This window comes from Giraffa tippelskirchi, chromosome X (assembly GCF_054371585.1).
Source record: "Giraffa tippelskirchi isolate mGirTip1 chromosome X, T2T-mGirTip1v1.2.pri, whole genome shotgun sequence".
Taxonomy (NCBI): Eukaryota; Metazoa; Chordata; class Mammalia; order Artiodactyla; family Giraffidae; genus Giraffa; species Giraffa tippelskirchi.
In genome coordinates this window covers 77,142,945-77,163,707 of record NC_137289.1, presented here as the reverse complement: position 1 = coordinate 77,163,707, position 20,763 = coordinate 77,142,945, and the positions used below count along the sequence as shown (strand labels likewise).

At 39.0% G+C, this 20,763-nt stretch overlaps 1 protein-coding gene across 1 annotated transcript in view; it reads left to right on the top strand.

Annotated features, from left to right (window-relative positions):
- The first annotated feature begins 211 nt into the window (after positions 1-211).
- The window catches only part of LOC145536754 (uncharacterized), a 507,944-nt gene continuing 487,392 nt past the window's right edge, over positions 212-20,763 (top strand). Inside the window, exon 1 of the mRNA XM_081566545.1 lies at positions 212-292. The gene's annotated coding sequence lies outside the window, so the exon portion shown is untranslated. The remainder of the gene's footprint in view (positions 293-20,763) is intronic.

The following is a 20,763-nucleotide window of genomic DNA, read 5'->3' as shown; positions in this document are numbered from 1 at the left end:
AAATATAAAGATTTTTTAGGTGATGAAACTACGTTATATGATATTGTAGTGGTGGACATTATACTATGCATTAGTCAAAATCCATAAGTGTATAGCACAAAGAGTAAATCTTAATATTTTCAGATCATACCCAATCAACTAGTAGATAAGCGATCTCAGGATAGAATGCAGATTGTGACAAAACATTCTAACTGTATACAAACACATGAGAGAACCTCACTGAAGGGGATGGAGGATAAGATGCTGAACTAATTAACTTCGGAAGTGAGTAAAGGCTGCGACTCTAAAGACGGTAGGTACACAAACATGGTACCTTTGTTGATAGTTGTTCCCCACAGAGTATAGGTTAACAATTCTGAAATCACTGTACAGGTGTACTTGAATTGAATGTTTAAGAAAATGATGACAGATGGTGGGAGCCTAGTTACATATTGTTGGAGTGGAAAGTTAAAGTCAAGGAAGGGAGAAGTCTAGAATGATCCATGTGGTAATAGATTTGTGTTGGAGATATCAGTATGAATTCATATTTAGCTTAATATACATTCAGATGGATACATATAAAAGTATTATAAATATGCTTGTCTACATGTGTTAGTATACACACATATATTTCCTCTCTCTGTCAGATGAGAGGGTCTAGAAACAATAATAACAGTAGCAGATAGCACAAACACAAAATCCCACATTTGTCTTCTGATACTGTTCACCAATGAAAGGGTCCTGGGCTCCTTTGAGAGATGACAAATTACAGAGATGGAGCAAGGAATATACAAGTATACAAGATGAATGTGGAACATCTTTTAGTGCCTAAAAATAAACACACACACACACACACGCAGATGGAGAGAGATTAAGACACGTCAAAGGATCCCAAGGGCCACATGAAAGAGCTTACAATTTGACAAAGCTTACAACTGGACAAGTTTACAATTTGAGCAACAAATTAAGCTTAAAATTTGAGTAACAAAAAAGCTTACAAAGCTTACAATTTGAACAACAAAATAAAGTGGTATTAGATTATAATCCAAAGTATAAAATGAATACCCATGAGCGCACAGTATTTTAAATAAATGATTAAATAAGTAAATAAGTGAAACAATAGACAAAAGCTCCATTCAGAAGAATTTCAAATAATTTATGTGGATAGTCCAACTTCAATGAAGTAGAGTATAGCTCTCATAAGTGAGAGCTATATATAGTAACTTCCTTCCACAAAGTGCACCGTGAAAAGGAGGAAAAACAGTAACTTTGCAGTGGAGAAACCCAAAAAACACTACTTCAGTGATAACTCATGTTTACAGTCTGTCCATTTGATATGATGTGATGAGAATGGCACTTTATCTCTACAAAAGCTATAATCCCAATCTAAGAATGAGAAAGCCTTAGGACAAACTTAAATTGAAGGAAATTCTACAAAATACCCAACCAGTATGCTTCAAAATTCTCAAAGTCATTAAAAACAAGATGGGCATAAGAAAACATGACAATAACGGTTCATTAGTTGTGAAGAGCTCCCCTGGAGGCCAAGACAGTAAAGAATTTGCCTGAAATGCACAAGACCTGGGTTCAATCCCTGGGTTGGGAAGATCCCCTGAATGAAGGCATACAACCCTCTCCAGTATTCTTGCCTGGAGAATCTCCATGGACAGAGGAGCCTGGCAGGCTGCAGTCCATGGGGTCACAAAGAGTCGGACACGACTGAGCGACTAACTACACACACACACAGTTGTGAAGAATATACTATAATAATGTTAACAATAAGGAAAAGTAAATGTGGAGTTTATGCAACTATAATATTCTTTCAGCTTTTCTTTAAATCTACAACTATTTCTAAACTATTTTAATAGTGTTAATTACTTTTTAAAAACATTGAGACATGTGTATTTTCATATGTGAAACAGAGCACCATTCCATGTTCGATGCATGTGACAAGGGCTCAGGGCCGGGGCAATGGGATGATCCAGAAGGATGAGAGGGGGAGGGAGGTGGGTGGGGGGTCCGGGAAGGGGAACACATGTAAACCCATGGCTGATTCTTGTCAATGTATGGCAAAAACTATTACAATATTGTAAAGTAATTAGCCCCCAACTAAAATAAATAAATTTATAAAAAAAAAAGAAAAAAAAAAAAAGAAACTAGGTTATAGTTGAAGATTTCTACTAGTAATTATAATTTAATGATCAAAAGTTTATTGCTCATTTAAGAGGAGACAAATAGTTGAAAGACACAGAATAAAATTCAAGGATTATATTTATGGGAACATGCTATAAGTTTAAGGTGACATTTCAATAAAACTGAAAAGATGTGGATTATTTAAAAAATAATGCTAGAAGATTTTTAAAAATTCAAGATATGTTTGGAAAATAGTAACACATTTGAAGTGGCTAAGGGATGGAATGTGTTGGGGGTGAGGAATAGAGAGAAAATAGTTATAAACTTTACCCTTTGAGTTAGGCTAACTTTGACTTTATTTTTGACTCTACCAGTCAATAAATATGTTACTTTTGAAGGAAAGCCAAACTTTCTAAAATATCAGGTTTTTCATCTGTAATGGAATGTAACAGTCCTTTTAAATAAGGGGGACTGAATGAGATGATTCATAAAAAATAAATGCTAGTATTATAAAAAATGTAGTTCAGTTGATACTTGTTTTTACAACAATTAATTAGCGTGTTTATTTCCCACTCACTTTCCAACACTGGGATCAAACTTTTTCAAACTTTATAAGTGAAAAAAATGACACCTTTTTGCTATGATTTATATTTCTTTATTAGTGTGAAAAAAAAAGCGTGTAATTATGCTTATTGGCCATCTATATTTCCTGTTTGTGAACTGCTCATTTTTTTCCTGAGGCGTATTTTCTTCTGATTTGCTTGTGTGATTTCTTTACATATTGTTGTGGTTCAGTCCCTAAGTCATGTCTGACTATTTGCGACCCCATGGACTGCAGCGTGTCAGGCTTCCCTGTCCTTCACCATCTCCCAGAGCTTGCTCAAATTCATGTCCATTGAGTTGGTGATGCCATCCAACCATCTCATCCTCTGTCGTCCCCTTCTCCACCTGCCTTCAATCTTTTCCAGCATCAAGGTCTTTTCCAATGAATTGGCTATTCACATCAGGTAGTGAAAGCATTGGAGCTTAAGCTTAAGCATCAGTCCTTCAAATAAATATTCCGGACTGATTTCCTTTAGGATTGACTGGTTTGATCTCCTTGCAGTCCAAAGGACTCTCAAGGGTCTTCTCCAACATCACAGTTCAAAAGTAAATTCTTCAACGCTCAGTCTTCTTTATGGTCCAGATCTCACATCCATATATGACTACTGGAAAAATCATAGCTTTGACTAGATGGACCTTTGTGGGCAAAGTGATGTCTCTGCTCTTTAATATGCTGTCTATGTTGGTCATAGCTTTTCTTCCAAGGAGCAAGCGTCTTTTAATTTCATGGCTGCAATCACTGTCCACAGTGATTTTGGAGCCCAAGAAAATAAAGTTTGTCACTGTTTCCATTGTTTCCCCATCTGTTTGTCATGAAGTGATGGGACTGGATGCCATGATCTTAGTTTTTTGAATGTTGAGTTTTAAGCCAGCTTTTTCACTCTCCTCTTTCACCTTCATCAAGAGGCTCTTTAATCCCTCTTTACTTTCTGCCATAAGCATATCTGAGGTATGCAGGTGCCATCTGCCTATCTGAGGTGTTATGTTAAAGCATAACATATATATTGCAAGCATTTTCCCCAAGCTTACCTTTCTGCCTTTTAGCTTTGAGGCCAGATAATTTTTAGAGGTACCTTAATAGTAGTTGTTTCTAACATACTTTCCTCCACAGCAAAAAAAAAATCTTCAAATCTTAGAGTTGGATTATATTTCAATTCTTGTAGGGGCTTCCCCAATGGCTCAGCAGTTAAAGAACCCACCTACAATGCAGGAGACACAGGAGATGCAGCCAAAAAAACCATTCATCTCTTTATCAAACCCAAAAATAAACCCAGAACTTCCATCTATAAATTTCTTGAGAGATGACCATCCATGCTCTGCTTGAATAGTTCCAATTGTTAGAGTTCTTTAACTTGTATCATTGAATATGTCACTTTTTGACAGTTTTTACTTGAAGTTCTTTGTGATATTGAACTAAAATATATCAATCTATGATTTCCCTCTTTCGCTTTGGTTCTCTTTAAGATAAACACAAAGCAATTCGTTCTTTTCCACATGGCAGTCCTTCAAATACCTCAGGGCAGATCTCGTTCTTCTCCTTAGCTTTCTTTTTTCCAACATATAGGTAGTTGTTAGTACAGGATAAAACTTTTGACAGTTATTATTAATAATGTGATTGTCAAGAGGTAAGCAATTTATTTTTCAATGGAATAAAAATATTTAAAATTGTTGCTTCCCACTTGTGAATCTTATTTAACTCACAAAAGCTGTCTAGATAGGAAGATAGTGGGGAAAAATTAAATTTGTTTCATTGTTTAAAATTCACCTGACTTTTTTCCTTTCATCAAATAGTTATTGTATTATATATGTAAAATGGAATGTGTCATCTTTTTAGGGCAATTGTAATAAGAGGTACACCGTATTAAAAAGGTGATTCAAATAAAACATTTAATAATTTACAGATTAGCATATTACCAATTTCAGCAGCTAATCCCAGTGTGTTGGCTCTCAATATGCATTGTACTTTGTTGTTGCTGTTTTAGTCGCTAAGTCATGTCTGACTCTTTTGCAACGCCATGGACTATAGCCTGCCAGGCTCTTTCTTCCATGGGATTTCCCAGGCAAGAATACTGCAGTGGGTTGCCATTTCCTTCTCCAAGGGCTCTTCCTGACCCAGAGATCAAACCTGCACCTCCTGCATTGACAGTCAGATTCTTTACCACGGAGCCACCAAGGAAGCCCATTCATTGTTCTTACATATACCAAAGTTGAAAAGGCAGAGGAACAAGAGATCAACCTGCCAACATCCGTTGGATCATAGAAAAAGCAAGAGAGCTCCAGAAAAACATCTACTTCTGCTTTATTGACTATGCCAAAGCTTTGACTATGTGGATCACAACAAACGGTGGTAAATTCTTCAAGAGATGGGAATACCAGACCACCTTACCTGCCTCCTGAGAAATCTGTATGCAGGTCAAGAAGCAACAGTTAGAACTGCACATGGAACAATGGACTGGTTTTAAATTGGGAAAGGTGTATGTCAAGGCTGTCTATTATCACCCTGCTTATTTAATTGATATGCAGAGTACATCATGCGAAATGCCAGGCTGGATGAAGCACAAAGTGGAATCAAGATTGCTGGGAGAAGTATCAATAACCTCAGATATGCAGATGACACCACCCCAATGGCACAAAGTGAAGAGGAACTAAAGAGCCTCTTGATGAAAGTGAAAGAGGAGAGTGAAAATGCTGGCTTAGGTTCAATACATGAGACAGGATGCTCAGGGCTGGTGCACTGGGATGACCTTGAGGGATGTGATGAGGAGGGAGGTGGGAGGGGGGGTTCAGAATGGGGAACACATGTACACCCATGGCTGATTCATGTCAATGTATGGCAAAAACCATTACAATATTTTAAAGTAATTAGCCTCCAATTAAAATAAATATATTAATTTAAAAAAACCCTCAACATTCAAAAAACGATCATGGCATCTGGTCCCATCACTTCATGGCAAATAGATGGGGAAACAATGAAGATGGTGACAGACTATTTTCTTGGTCTCCGAAATCTCTGTAGATGGTGACTGCAGCCATGAAATTAAAAGACGCTTGCTTCCTGGAAGAAAAGCAATGACAAACCTAGATAGCATATTAAAAAGCAGAGACATTATTTTGCTGACAAATGACCATCTAGTCAAAGCTATGGTTTTTCCAGTAGTCATGTATGGATGTTAGAATTGGACTGTAAAGAAAGCTGAGCACTGAAGAATTTATGCTTTTGAAGTGTGGTGTTAGAGAAGACTCTTGCGAGTCCCTTGGACTGCAAGGAGATCAAACCAGTCAATTCTAAAGGAAATCAGTCTGGAATATTCATTGGAAGGACTGATGCTGAAGTTGAAGCTCCAATACTTTGGCCACCTGATGGGAAGAACTGACTCACTGGAAAAGACTCTGATGCTGGAAGAGATTGAAGGCAGGAGGAGAAGGAGATGACAGAGGATGAGATGGTTGGATGGCATCACCGACTCAATGAGCATGAGTTTGAGCAAGCTCTGGGAGTTGTTGATGGACAGGGAAGCCTAGTGTGCTGCAATCCATAGGGTGGCAAAGAGTTGGACATGACAGAGCGACTGAACTGAACTGAGTCTTACCCACTTGCTTGTGAAAAAGAAGAGTAGATGAGTTAGAAATGGTTGGAACTAATCATTGAACCAAAAATAAGGGGGGTATTTATCAAAGGAGGCCATACCATTATTCTCTACCTTATTCAAAGTAGAACAAATATTTGTGTCTTTGAAAATAATAGGGTAAGAAAGAGGTAGCATTGCGAAGTTGCACAGTAGGAGAAATGATTGAATTATGATGATTTCTATCAAAAGGGTTCTAAATATAATAAAAATAGAAACAAGGACACAATGGACTACAATTCCTTCTTGTCTATTTGTTCCTCTTTAATGAGTTATGAATGTGAGAATGGGTAGAATGATATTTAGGCACTCACATAAGACTTAATTTTTGAAAAGCAATGCCAGTACTTATCACTGGGCTTGTGATAATTACTATGTAAATGAAGGACTGCTCTACAGGAAAATCTTTGTGTGTGCATATAATCATGAATAGTTAAATGCAAAAAAGACATTTGAGGGTGAGACTTTCCTGGTGGCTCAGACGGTAAAGCGTCTGTCTACAATGTGGGAGACCAGGGTTCGATCCCTGGGTGGGGAAGATCTCCTGGAGAAGGAAATGGCAACCTACTCCACTATTTTTGCCTGGAAAATCCCATGGATGGAGGAGCCTGGTAGGCTACAGTCTATGGGGTCGCAAAGAGTCAGACATGACTGAGCGACTTCACTTCACTTCACTTCAACCCCACTTTCGGCTTCCTAGGTGGCGCTAGTTGTAAAGAATCTGCCTGCCAATGCAGGAAACGAAAGAGATGTAGGTTCAATCCCAGAGTGGGGAAGATCCCCTGGAGGAAGGCATGACAACTCACTCCAGTATTCTTGCTAGAGAATCCCAGGGACAAAGGAGCCTGGAAGTCTACAGTCCATATGGTCGCAGAGTTGGACACGACCAAAGTGACTTGGCACACATGCTTGCAATCCAACCTCACCATTTTGCAGATAAAAGAATTGAAGCCCAAAGAGTTGTAATGACTTGACTAAAGACACATAGCTAGGGAGTATTTAACCCATGATTAGAATTTAGCTTTCCTTAAAACTTGAAACTACTGTCTAAGATTGAGAAATAGTTTTTAATAGTGATTACTACTATGGGCTTGAACTCAGAATACATGAATCTGTAATCCTGACTCTACCGTTTCTTGGCTGTGTGACCTCACCCAAGTTATAAACCTCACTGTGCCTTGATTGACTTTTTACAAAATTAGGATAATGGTAATACCTCATGAGTAGCAAACAAGTGATTAAAATAGTTTCTGGTACATTCAATAGATAACATTATTGGTAATAATAATTATCATTATTGCTAGCCAAAGTTTTTTCTACTGGTAATAATGCCCACTTCCACCTTTGAAAAATCCAAGGTAGCTTTCATGAATTATTGCTAGGTATTTAGAAGGATATCTGTATGAAATAAACAAGAAGTATAGACAAATGCTATTGTGATCTTCATTAACTAATATATTCATCTAGAATCCTTATTGGGAATGTTGTAAGCATCCGTGAAATCCGTAGCTATGTGTTCCACTATTTATAGTTTCAGTCCTTAAAACATTAAGATAGCAGTGATAAGTTCATTAAGAACACCGAATTTGCTCTTTAGTGAGCTCATTCATTAAGTAGCCCTTAGCTGTGTTCCAGGAAGGGGTTGGTGTTAGGGTGAGATGTGGTAAACGAAAGGATGAATTGAGTTTCAGAACGAGAAATGAATAAAACCTATTACTCCGACTGGTAGTTGCCTTGGAAACAATTCAATAATAGACAGTGTACAAAGTACACAAAACACTTTTCTTTAAAGAAATTTAAAGCTCCCTCCTGCAGCTAGGAACATGAGCCTGAGTCAGGTTACTCTTAGTCAAATGCATTTGAAACCAGGGCTAAAGAGGAATGTGGGACAATGTATTGTTCTCAGCTGTTTGTAGAGTGATACTTACCCATTTTTGATCAACACAAGGTTAAATCTAGAGTACCAGCTGAACTCTTCATGTTATTGACCAAGTTAAGGGTTTTATCTATGTATCCTGATTTTATAACTCAGTGTTCTTTCTACTACTGATAAGAACTAATATTTACTCAGTTATTACTCTATTAATCTGTTTCCTTTATTAAAAACAGGATAATGTCATTACCTAAGTTGGATGGTTGTAGTGAGGGATTAAATAAGGTATTTTGCACTTGGAATAGTTCTTTGTGCATAGTAAGTGCTCAAAAAATATTTAACTGCTTTCTCATTTTCCAGTATTGGAAGGCTTCTCTTAAAATCTGGTGCTTACCAATACAGTATACTAATGCATATACATGGAATTTGAAAGATGGTAATGATAACCCTATATGCGAGACAGAATAAGAGACACAGATGCATAGAACAGTCTTATGGACTCTGAAGGAGAAGGTGAGGGTGGGACGTTCTGGGAGAATAGCATTGAAACATGTATATTATCATATGTGAAACAGAACACCATTCAAGGTTCGATGCATGAGACAAATGCTCAGGGCTGGAACAATGGGATGACCCGGAGGGATGGGATGGGGAGGGAGGTGGGAGGGGGGTTCAGGATGGGGAACACATGTAAACCCATGGCTGATTCATGTCAATGTATGTCAAAAACCACTACAATACTGTAAAGTAATTAGCTCCCAACTAAAATAAATAAATTTATTTAAAAAAATAAAAAATAAAATAAAATAAAATAAATCTGGTGTTTAGAATTACACCCAGTGTATGTTTCAGCTCCATATCTCACGTTTGTATTATCATTGTCTCTGGTACCAGTATATGATCTTTCCTCTAGAACTAAGATATGAGCCTCTATGTTTTGTACAGGAATTTTTAGTCATATTAATTAACCAGGTAAAATTTATCCAGCAAGTTAGTGATGAAGCTGGCACCCAAACCGGAATTCTTTTCACGTTGAGCTTGGTACATAGTAGGCATTCCATAAATCTCACAGTGAATGAATGACTCAGTTTTATTTTGTACTTCATTCATTATATCATTCACCAAGTATTTATGTACCTCCCTTGGTTAGGGTATTGAATCTTTACTAAAAGTCTGACTTCACTAGTGTTTGGGAAAATACATTACATTATTTACTTTTATCAAACTGACTGCCTGATCAGAGTCAATCTACCTGATTGTACTGCCATTCTACATGTATTTCTCCATCCTGCCCACATGGATATCATGAGATACCCTGTCAAAGACCCTGCTAAACTCAAGATACAGTCTTTTACAGTATTCCCTTTTAAAGTTAGCTTGAGATGCAGCATAGTGTAGTGGTTAGGTGTTGGAATTTGGAGTTGAACTTGGCTTCAAATCCAGGCTGTTACTTTCTAGCTGTGTGTACTTGGGCAATTTACTTTTATGTTGATATAAAATCTCTAAAAGCTTGTTTCTTAATTTATAAAATGAGAATAATAATATAGTATGAGATAATGGTATAAAATATAAAATAATAAGACATAATAGCATAATGACATGAGATTGGTAAAAAGAAAACAAACAAACAACTCTAGGGAAAATGTAAGGTGCATGTGAAGTTCTTGCCACAGTGTCGGGCACAAAGAAAGTGTTGTTATTATTGTATCTGGCAAATGGATATAGTAAGTATCGCATAGGGTGATTGGGAGGTATAAATGCAATGATGCATGTGAGTTACCGGGCATCCACTTGGACCCGCTCCATCTACTCTCCCCTTTCTTTTTTTTTTTTTTCCCTGAACCTATCTCCCTCCCATTTTCCTCCAACTCCTCTCACAGCTCAAGTACACAAGTGCAGAGTTGGGATAAATTAGCTCAGGAAGCCTGACAATCAGTTCAGTTCAGTCACTCAGTCGTGTCTGACTCTTTGTGACCTCATGAATCGCAGCACACCAGGCCTCCCTGTCCATCACCAACTCCTGGAGTCTACCCAAACCCGTGTCCATCGAGTCGGTGATGCCATTCAGCCATCTCATCCTCTGTTGTCCCCTTCTCCTCCTGCCCCCAATCCTTCCCAGCATTAGAGTCTTTTCCAATGAGTCAACTCTTCGCATGAGGTGGCCAAAGTATTGGAGTTTCAGCTTCAACATCAGTCCTTCCGATGAACACCCAGGACTGATCTCCTTTAGGATGGACTAGTTGGATCTTCTTGCAGTCCAAGGGACTCTCAAGAGTCTTCTCCAACACCAAAGTTCAAAAGCATCAATTCTTCGACGCTCAGCTTTCTTCACAGTCCAACTCTCACATCCATACGTGACTACAGGAAAAACCATAGCCTTGACTAGATGGACCTTTGTTGGCAAAGTAATGTCTCTGCTATTAAATATGCTACCGAGGTTGGTCATAACCTTCCTTCCAAGGACTAAGCGTCTTTTAATTTCATGGCTGAAATCACAACTGGCAGTGATTTTGGAGCCCCCAAAAATAAAGTCTGATACTGTTTCTACTGTTTCCCCATCTATTTCCCATGAGGTGATGGGACCAGATGCCATGATCTTAGTTTTCTGACTGTTGAGCTTTAAGCCAACTTTTCCACTCTCCTCTTTCACTTTCATCTAGAGGCTCTTTAGTTTTTCTTCACTTTCTGCCATAAAGGTGGTGTCATCTGCATATCTGAGGTTATTGACATTTCTCCCGGCAATCTTGATTCCAGCTTGTGTTACTTCCAGCCCAGCATTTCTCTTGATGTACTCTGCATATAAGTTAAATAAGCAGGGTGACAATATACATCCTTGACGTACTCCTTTTCCTATTTGGAACCAACCTGTTGTTCCATGTCCAGTTCTAACTGTTGCTTCCTGACCTGCATACAGGTTTCTCAAGAGGCAGGTCAGGTGGTCTGGTATTCCCATCTCTTTCAGAATTTTCCACAGTTTATTGTGATCCACACCGTCAAAGGCTTTGGCATAGTCAATAAAGCAGAAATAGATGTTCTTCTGGAACTGTCTTGCCTTTTCGATGATCCAGTGGATATCGGCAATTTGATCTCTGGTTAATCTGCCTTTTCAAAAAGCAGCTTGAACATCTGGAAGTTCACTGTTCATGTATTGCTGAAGCCTGGCTTGGAGAATTTTGAGCATTACTTTACTAGCGTGTGAGATGAGTGCAATTGTGCGGTAGTTTGAGCATTCTTTGGCATTGCCTTTCTTTGGGATTGGGATGAAAACTGACCTTTTCCACTTCTGTGGCCACTGCTGAGTTTTCCAAATTTGCTGGCATATCGAGTGCCGCACTTTCACAGCATCATCTTTCAGGATTTGAAATAGCTCAACTGGAATTCCATCACCTCCACTAGATTTATTCGTAGTGATGCTCTCTAAGTCCCACTTGACTTCACATTCCAGGATGTCTGGCTCTAGGTGAGTGATCACACCATCGTGATTATCTGGGTCATGAAGATCTTTTTTGTACAGTTCTTCTGTGTATTCTTTCCACTTCTTCTTAATATCTTCTGCTTCTGTTAGGTCCATACCATTTCTGTCCTTTATCGAGCCCATCTTTACATGGAATGTTCCCTTGGTATCTCTAATTTTCTTGAAGAGACCTCTAGTCTTTCCCATTCTGTTGTTTTCCTCTATTTCTTTGCATTGATTGCTGAGGAAGGCTTTCTTATTTCTCCTTGCTCTTCTTTGGAACTCTGCATTCAGATTGGAATATCTTTCCTTTTCTCCTTTGCTTTTTGCTTCTCTTCTTTTCACAGCTATTTGTAAGGCCTCCTCAGACAGCAATTTTGCTTTTTTGCATTTCTTTTCCATGGGGATGGTCTTGATCCAGAAGTGCGGCAGCTGCGATGGACCGCGCAGAAGCGTGGCCTAGAGGAGCTACACCACGGCTGAGGCCGGGGGTGGGGGCTGAGAGGAGCTACCCTACACCCGAGGCCAGGGGTGGCGGCCGAGAAGAGCAAGTGTGGCAGCTGCGAAGGATAGCGCAGAAGCGTGGCTGAAAGGAGCTACCCCATGGCTGAGATCGGGGGCGGTGTCCGAGAGGAGCTGCCCAGCGCCTGAGGCTGGGGGCGGCGGCCGAGAGGAGCTATCCAGCGCCTGAGGCCAGGGGCGGCGGCCGAGAGGAGCTACCCCACGTCCAAGGAGCAGCAGCTGTATGGGCACAGGAGGGCCGAGAGGAGTTACTCCACATTCAAGGTCAGGAGGGGCCACCGTGAGTAGATACCCCTTGTCCAAGGTAGGGAGGAGTGGCTTCACTTTGCTGGACCAGCCGTGAAGAGATACCCCACGTCCAAGGTAAGAGAAACCCAAGTAAGACAGTAGGTGTTGCAAGAAGGCATCAGAGGGAAGACACACTGAAACTATAATCACAGAAAACTAGCCAATCTGATCACACGGACCACAGCCTTGCCTATCTCAATGAAACTAAGCCATGCCATGTGGGGCCACCCAAGATGGATGGGTCATGGTGGAGAATTCTGACAGAATGTGGTCCACAGGAGAAGGGAATGGCAAACCACTTCAGTATTCTTGCCTTGAGAACCCCATGAACAGTATGAAAAGGCAAAAGGATAGGACACTGAAAGATGAACTCCCCAGGTCGGTAGGTGCCCAATATGCTACTGGAGATCAGTGGAGAAATAACTCCAGAAAGAATGATGGGATGGAGCCAAAGCAAAAACAATGCACAGCTGTCGATATGACTGGTGATAGAAGTAAAGTCCGATGCTATAAAGAGCGATATTGCACAGGAACCTGGAATGTTAGGTCCATGAATCAAGGCAAATTGGAAATGGTCAAACAGGAGATGGCAAGAGTGAATGTTGTCATTCTAGGAATCAGCGAACTAAGATGGACGGGAATGGGTGAATTTAACTCAGATGACCATTATATCTACTACTGTGGGCAGGAATCCCTTAGAAGAAATGGAGTAGCCATCATGGTCAACAAAAGAGTCTGAAATGCAGTACTTGGATGCAATCTCAAAAACGACAGAATGATCTCTGTTCATTTCCAAGGCAAACCATTCAATATCACGGTAATCCAAGTCTATGCCCCGACCAGTAATGCTGAAGAAACTGAACTTGAACGGTTCTATGAAGACCTACAAGACCTATTAGAACTAATACCCAAAAAAGATGTCCTTTTCATTATAGGGGACTGGAATGCGAAAGTAGGAAGTCAGGAAACACCTGGCGTAACAGGTAAATTTAGCCTTGGAGTACAGAATGAAGCAGGGCAAAGGCTAAGAGAGTTTTGCCAAGAGAACGCACTGGTCATAGCAAACACCCTCTTCCAACAACACAAGAGAAGACTCTACACATGGACATCACCAGATGGTGAACACCGAAATCAGATTGATTATATTCTTTGCAGCCAAAGATGGAGAAGCTCTACATAGTCAGCAAAAACAAGACCAGGAGCTGACTGTGGCTCAGATCATGAACTGCTTATTGCCAAATTCAGACTTAAATTGAAGAAAGTAGGGAAAACCACTAGACCATTCAGCCTGACAATAGCTTCCTCCAAATCTCCCTCCACCCTGTGTTAGGTTCCTAGTCAGTGTCTGTTCTGTGAGACCCACAGCTTCCCCCAAGATTTTAGATTTCCAGTGGGTTTTACACAGACCACTGCTGAATGGGAAGCTAATTAAAATGTTTACTCACTGCAGATGTGGGCTCCATCATATGTAGGGACTTTGTGATGAAAGATAAATTCACAAAACTTGTCAGTCCTCTGTATGGTTTCCTTTATAAGAAACAACTATGACCCATGACTTAATGTCAATGAGCCTATATAACAGCCTTTTGGCAGTCCCTTTAATTTGAGCTTTAACAGTACACTATTTAACTGCCCACAGTTGTGTTCTGGTGTCCACTGACTGAATAGAGAAGGAGACACAAAATCTGCCACAAAATTAGTAGCTTGCTTCATTTCTGCTTATTTTGTTTTTAGATTATTGTAGGTATGTCATTTCTAGTTTCCAGGTCTCAGTTCCTCCCGCTGTGAAATTTGGGACTCTGTTGGATTATTTATAGTCTTAATATTTATGATTCTCTATGATGTGAGTTTGTTTTTTTCCTATTCAGTTGATCTCACAGTGATAATACCTCACATCTACAAAGGTAAAAATTTTTTTTAAGAGAAGAGAAGAGAAACCATTTAAGAGAAGCCTTCCAAGACTGGAAAATGAGAAAGCAGTTAAACTTTTTTGAGAACTTACTATGCACTATTCCAAGTGCAAAATATCTTATTTAATCCCTCACTACAACATTGCAAGTTAGGTAATGACACTATCCTGTTTATAATAAAGGGAACAGATTAATAGAGTAATAACTGAGTAAATACTAGTTCTTATTAGTAGTAGAAAAACATTTTTTTTTAAATAAAAGGGCTTACACACACATAAGCTCACAGTGTTCTCACTATTACCCTGTAAAGTACATAGGGCCTGGAAACTTGAACATAGCACATAGAAGTTAAATATTTTGCTCATAGAAATACAGCATATTAGTGATAAAACCAGGATAGACCTCTGTTCTCCGGACTCCTAATCTAGTGTAACCACACAGAAAGTTGAATTACTGTAATATGGCTGTGTTCTAGAAGAAGTTCCCCTTAAAAAATCATATCACCTGTAACATCATTACTTTTATTTTATTTTAGGGATTTGATGTTATTTTGTTTTAATAAATTTATTTATTTTATTTGGGGGCTAATTACTTTATAATATAGTAGTGGTTTTTGCCATACATTGACATGAATCAGCCATGGGTTTACATGTGTTCCCCATCCTGAACCCCCCTCCCACCTCCCTCCCCATCCCATCCCTCTGGGTCATCCCATTGCCCCAGCCCTGAGCATTTGTCTCATGCATCAAACCTGGAATGGTGTTCTGTTTCACATATGATAATATACATGTTTCAATGCTATTCTCTCAGAATGTCTCACCCTCACCTTCTCCCTCAGAGTCCATAAGACTGTTCTATGCATCTGTGTCTCTTATTCTGTCTCGCATATAGGGTTATCGTTATCATCTTTCAAATTCCATATATATGCATTAGTATACCGAATTGGTGTTTTTCTTTCTGGCTTACTTCACACTCTATAACAGGCTCCAGTTTCATCCATCTCAATAGAAGTGATTCAAATGTATTTTTTTAATGGCTGAGTAATATTCCATTGTGTATATGTACCACAGCTTCCTTATCCATTCGTCTGCTGATGGACATCTAGGTTGCTTCCATGTCCTGGCTATTGTAAACAGTGCTGCGATGAACATTGGGGTACATGCGTCTCTCTCAATTCTGGTTTCCTCAGTGTGTATGCCCAGCAGTGGGATTGCTGGGTCGTATGGCAGTTTTATTACCAGTTTTCTAAGAAATCTCCACACTGTTCTCCATAGTGGCTGTACTAGTTTGCATTCCCACCAACAGTGTAAGAGGGTTCCCTTTTCTCCACACCCTCTCCAGCATTTATTGCTTGTAGACTTTTGGATAGCAGCCATTCTGACTGGTGTGAAATGGTACCTCATTGTGGTTTTGATTTGCATTTCTCTAATAATGAGTGATGTTGAGCATCTTTTCATGTGTTTGTTAGCCATCTGTATGTCTTCTTTGGAGAAATGTCTATTTAGTCCTTTGGCCCATTTTTTGATTGGGTCGTTTATTTTTCTGGAATTCAGCTGCAGGAGTTGCTTGTATATTTTTGAGATTAATGTTTGTCTGTTGCTTCGTTTGCTATTATTTTCTCCCATTCAGAAGGCTGTCTTTTCATCTTGCTTATAGTTTCCTTTGTTGTGCAAAAGCTTTTAATTTTAATTAGGTCCCATTTGTTTATTTTTGCTTTTATTTTCAATATTCTGGGACGTGGGTCATGGGGGATCCTGCTGTGATTTATGTCAGAGAGTGTTCAGCCTATGTTTTCCTCTAGCAGTTTTATAGTTTCTGGTCTTATGTTTAGATCTTTAATCCATTATGAGTTTATTTTTGTGTATGGTGTTAGAAAGTGTTCTAGTTTCATTCTTTTACAAGTGGTTGACCAGTTTTCCCAGCACCACTTGTTAAAGAGATTGCTTTTCTCCATTGCATATTCTTGTCTCCTTTGTCGAAGATAAGGTGTCCATTGGTGCGTGGATTCATCTCTGGGCTTTCTCTTTTGTTCCACTGATCTATACTTCTTTTCTGTCTTTGTGCCAGTACCATACTGTCTTGATGACCTTGACTTTGTAGTAGAGCCTGAAGTCAGGCAGATTGATTTTTCCAGTTCCATTCTTCTTTCTCAAGATTGCTTTGGTTATTTGAGGTTTCTTATATTTCCATACAAATTGTGAAATGATTTGCTCTAGTTCTGTGAAAAAGACCATTGGTAGCTTAGTAGGGATTGCATTGAATCTATAGATTACTTTGGTTAGTATACTCATTTTCATGATATTAATTCTTCCAATCCATGAACACAGTATATTTCTCCATCTGTTTGTGTCCTCTTTGATTTCTTTCATCAGTATTTTATAGTTTTCTATATATAAGTCTTTTGTTTCTTTAGGTAGATATATTCCTAAGTATTTTATTCTTTTTGTTGCAATGGTGAATGGAATTGTTTCCTTAATTTCAATTTCTGTTTTCCCATTATTGGTGTATAGAAATGCGAGGGATTTCTGTGTGTTACTTTTTTTTAATTTTTTTTTAGAAATTTATTTATTTTAGTTGGGGACTAATTACTTTACAATATTGTAATAGTTTTTGCCATACATTGACAGGAATCAGCCATGGGTTTACATGTGTTCCCCTTCCTGGACCCCCCACCCACCTCCCTCCCCATCCCATCCCTCTGGGTCATCCCATTGCCCCGGCCCTGAGCCCTTGTCTCATGCATCGAACATGGAATGGTGTTCTGTTTCACATATGATAATATACATGTTTCAATGCTATTCTCCCAGAACGTCCCACCCTCACCTTCTCCCTCAGAGCCCATAAAATTGTTCTATGCATCTGTGTCTCTTATTCTGTCTCGCATATAGGGTTATCGTTACCATCTTTCAAATTCCATATATATGCATTAGTATACTGTATTGGTGTTTTTCTTTCTGGCTTACTTCACTCTGTATAACGGGCTCCAGTTTCATCCATCTCAGTAGAACCGGTTCAAATGTATTTTTTTTTTATGGCTGAGTAATATTCCATTGTGTATATGTACCACAGCTTCCTTATCCATTTGTCTGCTGATGGACATCTAAGTTGCTTCCATGTCCTGGCTATTGTAAACAGTGCTGCGATGAACATTGGGGTACACGCGTCTCTTTCAATTCTGGTTTCCTCGGTGTATATGCCCAGCAGTGGGATTGCTGGGTCATATGGCAGTTCTATTCCCAGTTTTTTAAGGAATCTCCACACTGTTCTCCATAGTGGCTGTACTAGTGTGCGTTCCCACCAACAGTGTAAGAGGGTTCCCTTTTCTCCACACCCTCTCCAGCATTTATTGCTTGTAGACTTTTGGATAGCAGCCATTCTGACTGGTGTGAAATGGTACCTCATTGTGGTTTTGATTTGCATTTCTCTAATAATGAGTGATGTTGAGCATCTTTTCATGTGTTTGTTAGCCATCTGTATGTCTTCTTTGGAGAAATGTCTGTTTAGTTCTTTGGCCCATTTTTTGATTGGGTCGTTTATTTTTCGGGAATTCAGCTGCAGAAGTTGCTTGTATATTTTTGAGATTAATTGTTTGTCTGTTGCTTCGTTTGCTATTATTTTCTCCCATTCTGAAGGCTGTCTTTTCACATTGCTTATAGTTTCCTTTGTTGTGCAAAAGCTTTTAATTTTAATTAGGTCCCATTTGTTTATTTTTGCTTTTATTTCCAATATTCTGGGAGGTGGGTCATGGAGGATCCTGCTGTGATTTATGTCGGAGAGTGGTTTGCCTATGTTTTCCTCTAGGAGTTTTATAGTTTCTGGTATTACGTTTAGATCTTTAATCCATTTTGAGTTTATTTTTGTGTACGGTGTTAGGAAGTGTTCTAGTTTCATTCTTTTACAAGTGGTTGACCAGTTTTCCCAGCACCACTTGTTAAAGAGATTGTCTTTTCTCCATTGTATATTCTTGCCTCCTTTGTCGAACATAAGGTGTCCATATGTGCGTGGGTTTATCTATGGGCTTTCTATTTTGTTCCATTGATCTATATTTCTATCTTTGTGCTAGTAAGATACTGTCTTGATGACTGTGGCTTTGTAGTAGAGCCTGAAGTCAGGCAGGTTGATTCCTCCAGTTCCATTCTTCTTCCTCAAGATTGCTTTGGCTATTCGAGGTTTCTTATATTTCCATACAAATTGTGAGATGATTTGTTCTAGTCCTTTGAAAAATACCATTGGTAGCTTGATAGGGATTGCATTGAATCTATAGATTAATTTTTTATCCTGCAACTTTACTATATTCATTCATTAGCTCTAGTAATTTTCTGGTAGAATCTTTAGGGTTTTCTATGTAGAGGATCATGTCATCTGCAAACAGTGAGAGTTTTACTTCTTCTTTTCCTATCTGTATTCCTTTTATTTCTTTTTCAGCTCTGATTGCTGTGCCCAAAACTTACAAAACTATGTTGAATAGTAGTGGTGAAAGTGGGCACCCTTGCCTTGTTCCTGACTTTAGGGGAAATGCTTTCAATTTTTCACCATTGATGATAATCTTTGCTGTGGGTTTGTCATATATAGCTATTATTATCTTGAGGTATGTTCCTTCTATTCCTGCTTTCTGGAGGGTTTTTATCATAAATGGATGTTGAATATTGTTGAAGGCTTTTTCTGCATCTTCTGTGATAATCATATGGTTTTTATCTTTCAATTTGTTAATGTGGTGTATTACATTGATTGATTTGCGGATGTTAAAGAAACCTTGCATTTCTGGGATAAAGCCCACTTGGTCATGATGTATGATCTTTTTAATATGATGTTGGATTCTGTTTCAGTTCAGTTCAGTCGCTCAGTCGTGTCCGACTCTTTGCAACCCCATGAATTGCAGCACTCCAGGCCTCTCTGTTCATCCCCAACTCCGGGAGTCTACCCAAACCCATGTCCATCGAGTCGGTGATGCCATCCAACCATCTCATCCTCTGTCGTCCCCTTCTTCTCCCGCCCCCAATCCTACCCAGCATTAGGATCTTTTCCAATGAGTCAACACTTTGCATGAGGTGGCCAAAGTATTGGAGTTTCAGCTTCAACCTCAGACCTTTCAATGAACACCCAGGACTGATCTCTTTTAGGATGGATTGATTGGATCTCCTTGCTGTCCAAGGAACTCTCAAGAGTCTTCTCCAACACCACAGTTCAAAGGCATCAATTCTGCGGCGCTCAGCTTTCTTCACCATCCAACTCTCACATCCATACATGACCACTGGAAAAACCATAGCCTTGACTAGACGGACTTTTGTTGGCAAAGTAATGTCTCTGCTTTTAAATATGCTATCTAGGTTGGCCACAACCTTCCTTCCAAGGTGTAAGCGTCTTTTAATTTCATGGCTGCAATCACCATCAGCAGTGATTCTGGAGCCCCCAAAAATAAAGTCTGCCACTGTTTCCACTGTTTCCCTATCTATTTCCCATGAAGTGATGGGGCCAGATGCCATGATCTTAATTTTCTGAACGTTGAGGATTCTGTTTGCTAGAATTTTTTTAAGGATTTTTGCATCTATGTTCATCAGTGATATTGGCCTGTAGATTTCTTTTCTTGAGGCATCTTTGTCTGGTTTTGGAATTAGGGTGACGGTGGCCTCATAGAATGACTTTGGATGTTTACCATCTTCTGCAATTTTCTGGAAGAATTTGAGTAGGATAGGTGTTAGCTCTTCTCTAAAGTTTTGGTAGAATTCAGCTGTGAAGCCGTCTGGTCCTGGGCTTTTGTTTGCTGGAAGATTTCTGATTACAGTTTCGATTTCCGTGCTTGTGATGGATCTGTTAAGATCTTCTATTTCTTCCTGGTTCAGTTTTGGAAAGTTATACTTTTCTAAGAATTTGTCCATTTCTTCCAAGTTGTCCATTTTATTGGCATATATCTGTTTGTTGTAGTCTCTTATGATCCTTTGCATTTCTGTGTAGTCTGTCGTGATCTCTCCATTTTCATTTCTAATTTTTTTGATCTGATTCTTCTTCCTTTGTTTCTTGATAAGTCTGACTAATAGTTTGTCAATTTTGTTCATCTTCTCGAAAAACCAGCTTTTAGTTTTGTTGATTTTTGCTATGGTCTCTTTTGTTTCTTTTGCATTTATTTCTGCCCTAATTTTTAAGATTTCTTTCCTTCTGCTAACCCTGGGGTTCTTCATTTCTTCGTTCTCTAGTTGCTTTAGGTGTAGAGTTAGTTTATTTATTTTATTTTTTTCTTGTTTCTTGAGGTACGCCTGTATTGCTATGAACCTTCCCCTTAGCATTGCTTTTACAGTGTCCCATTGGTTTTGGGTTGTTGTGTTTTCATTTTCATTCATTTCTATGCATATTTTGATTTCTCTTTTGATTTCTTCTGTA